Source organism: Convolutriloba macropyga, chromosome 1 (assembly GCF_964194025.1).
Source record: "Convolutriloba macropyga chromosome 1, txConMacr16.3, whole genome shotgun sequence".
In the NCBI taxonomy this organism is placed as follows: domain Eukaryota; kingdom Metazoa; phylum Xenacoelomorpha; order Acoela; family Convolutidae; genus Convolutriloba; species Convolutriloba macropyga.
The window spans coordinates 46,272,914-46,276,966 of NC_134468.1; positions in this window are offsets into that span (position 1 = coordinate 46,272,914).

The window sequence follows — 4,053 nt, forward strand, 5'->3', positions numbered from 1 at the left end:
CATTTGTTTTGGATTTTGTGGTGACCGTTGATTTCTTTCTACATACCTTGGCAAATTGACTTTGGAGACCGCAATGATCGCTTTTTCTCACCAACAGCTGGACAAGACTGGCAACGAATAGTGTTCCGAATCCGACCACAATTTCGACACCTTTTGTTGGTGCGGCGCTTGTTGTCAGGCCGTTGATTTTGTTGGAATTGAGTATTTGCACCCCAATATAGTGTATTGTTTTGTATCGTGCTAACGCTTGCTGATTTTTGCGGAAATAGTTTTTGGCTGCTTCAGTTGTTTCATGCTCATGCTGAAAGCTATATGTAATGATCGTTTGGATCTACCGCATCACGAAAGGAGTTGGCGCTGAAATTCTGTCTGACATATTTCTAATAAAAATGTTGCGTATTATTGCATCTTCTCCGGTATCAAAATCGCACTTTTCTGCTGAATCTTTGAGGGTTCTATGCAGTTGTTTCACTGTGTCTCCATTTATGCTTTTGTGAAAATATAATATATCGGTCAAAAATTGTATTTCGAGACAGGATGAAGGAGTTTTCCAACATTCTCAATGCTTTTTGGTGGGCAAATCATATATGTCCGCATGAGGAAAATTTTGTGGATTTATCCGTCTACCTCCGGTCCCCATACTGAGGTATAGGAGTGAGACTTAATTTCGATCACAGAGATCTCATGGGCGTTCGCCAACAGAGTATTCCGGTTTCAATTGTCCCTTGGCACTTCAAATGCCATTGAACTTTCATTTTGCTGTTTCGGAGATGATGCTCTCCCTCCAGTTGTTCAATTGGCTTGACAGTGAGGTCATCATATGCTGTTTCTGCTGAAAGTCGAGCATCTGATGGTCTATCCGCCAAACGTATATCCAGAACAGTGTTTTCTATTACGAGAATCGCATGTTTTAAGTGTATCTCCATTTTTTCCCATCTCATAGTTGGTTTGAAATCGGTCTCTCCCCAAAATAGTTTCGATCGAGAGGGGCGTCCTGCGAGAATCACAGCTGGTACCTGCTGACTGCTTCATGTGGTACGCTAGATCGTGATTAGCGTCGCAAACCCACTAGTAGTTTTGAAGTATTTTGTTCTAATTAATTGGTGATAGACCTCTGTTTTGTGTTGCGAAAACAAGGCTCTTAGTGAAAGATGTTTTGGCGTTAAAACAACTACTTTAAAATTCTGTTGAATGGAGTGTGTTCCAACAAGTCAAACTCAAGTTTAAAAGACTGAAATTTGAATTATAAAACTTAATAGTGATTTTTATAACAAGTTAAGAAATTGAACGAAAATAAAAAACGTATAATATCACATGGGAGCTGACAAATTTGAAAAAAAAATTCAGCCACAGACGGATAGAACAGACATGACAGGGAACAAGAGTTAAGAACTTGGGATACTGTTACGTAGTAAATGAACGAATAATATTAACCAATCAGAATCGGGTATTTCTAAATAACAAATAAGCATCAAAATCGTTCTAAATAAATTAAATAGGTTCTAATATACATGGAAAGTTCCGAAAAAGTTCATTTAACCTAAATCTAAATAAATATAACCACGATATGTATCAATTTAGCTGGTTTTCGGCTTAATATTTTTTAGGTTTTCTAGACGCTTTTTTGAATAAATACGAACTGATTTGACGTCGATGACATCAGACGAAAAAACCTGTTAATTGAGCATCAAAAAATCTTGCCATCAAAGTTTCATTTTTGGCATTGATCGTTAATACCTATGCGTTGCTTACACTTGATAGATTGAACTGAATTCCCGAACTACAGTTTTTTTTACGTTTTTTAACTACAGTTTTTTATCTCTACTACTAGAGTTTATATGGTGCCGCGGCCTGGGACCATATAAACTCTGATATCTCATTCATTACCACATAAACAACACTGAACTCGGGAACAGTGTCAACCTCATCATAACCACGGTAACCTGTCGCAATCTCAAACATTCGTCGTCGTAAATGACACATGGTGTTGTGGTTTGCTGTTTGATCAACGCAATCTCAAGAAACGCAAGATAAGTGTGGCTTGTTTGCTTCTCTGTTGTTGCAAAGTAACTCAAATTCAGCAACGTCAGAAGAAAACGAATTAGACTAGAAGAATTGTCCTAGTACTCCAATCTTCAATTGGCAACCTATCGCAGACGTTGGGAGTTCAAACTCTAACTTCAGACGTTGGGAGTTGGAACTAATTTCACTTTTCTGGAAATTTTTGCCAGTGTTGGAGGTTTTACTATCAACATTGCCCTGTTATTTCGTGCATTCTACAAAAAAGACAAAATTTTCGCCAGCTATATTGAAGTAAATGTTTTTCCTTTTGAATTTAGACGGCAAGAAACCCAACCCGTGAAAATTTTTTTGGACAATAGGTTAGTACAATGAAACGAATATTTGTAGAAAACATTGGTAAAGGGGCCCACAAAAAACAATTTTAGAGAAGAAAAAACATCCATTTTGAAAATTTTTGGTAGATTTACAAAAAAATTCGAGAAAATTGATACAGTCGGTTCGTCTATCAAAAAATAACCTCTGATATAGAGAATATTGAGAGAAAATATTGCTAAATTGTTTAATTTTGAAAATTTTTGGTCAATTTTGAGGCAATTCAAAAAAATTAGAAAATTAGCACCGAATACTGATAAACCGTATTTTCGAGCATAAAATTGTCCAGTTCAGTGGATTACCGGTCAGTATTCAAGAAATTGCAAAAAAATGACCGAAAATAGAGAAAAATTGAACAAAAGCTTAAAATTATGACAAATTTGTCAGCAAGAAAGTTCAGAAGGTTCGTTTATTGAGTGAAACTCAATACACAGAAAAAGTTAGGAGTATTTTTACAACCTGCGTCCTACAAAAAATTATTGAGTTTCCATAAATTTTCTCGTCGCTCGTTTATGTACCTTTTTGTCCCCGTCCCATTCGTCCCTTAACTTTTCAATTCTCCGTGTTCCGTTTTTTCAATAACGTTGCTCTCCAAAATCAACTTTTCTTTTTCCTCCGCTTTTTTTCCGGATTTTGATGTAGTATGTCATATGATGTTGTTGTTTTCGCTGCAGTATGTTGTGTATGCTAGTATGCTGGTTTGTTGTTTAGGTCTTATAGGTTTCTAGGGTGTGACTTAGGTTTATTCTCGAGTTACGGCTGGTTTGTCTTTTGACATTTCAACTTTACAAATTTACTAGCCCTCCTGTTGTAGTATATTGATTTTGCTGCTGTATGTTTGTGTGTACCTGTATGATTGCTAGTTGGTCTGGTCTAGTTTGTTTAATACCGCTAGTATGCTGATTGTTTGTTGTGGTTTGGGTTTTGCTAGGATGTGACTTAAGTTTATTCTGGAGTTACGGCTAGTAAATTTCTCGATCATTTCATCCTTTTAGTGTACTACTGCATTGCCGTAAAATAATTTGTTGTTATTTTAAGCCCCATAATGAACTATGCTAGATTGTCTAGCAGTAGCTTTTCTCCTTCTTCCTAGGGTGTGACTTAAGTTTGTTCTGGAGTTACGGCTATGTTGTTTGGTTGAGTTTCTGCTGTGGTCTGCTAACATAGTTCTTTCCGACCTCATTTCCGCCCGTTCTTTCCCCACCGTCCCGTTTTGTTGCGTTGCGCTTTTTTCGCTCGATTTCCCATCCGTCCCATTTCCGTTCCGTCGCGATCTGCTCGCTCCACTTCTCGTCTATCCCATTTCCGTTGCGTCGCGCGTTGCTCGCTCGACTTCCCGTCTGTAACGTTTTCGTTTCGTCGCGCAGTGCTTGCTCAACTTCCTGTTCGTCCTTCGTCTCCCACCGCGTTGAGCGCATAGCGTTCAGCACTACATTTCTATTTTTATCGGGCACTGTGTGCTCGACGACCTTTTCTGCTCTTTGGGCGGTTTGTTTTACAGACTGTCTACAGTGTGCTATGTTTGGTTACTATTCCGTTGGGTTTGTTTTGAGTGGATTTGGTTTGTTTGGAGTGTGCATGTAATAGATAACCATTTGCAGTGGTAGTTTTGCTGGTCTTTGGAAATAATAACATCGTGGTGTCCCATAGTCTTGATCA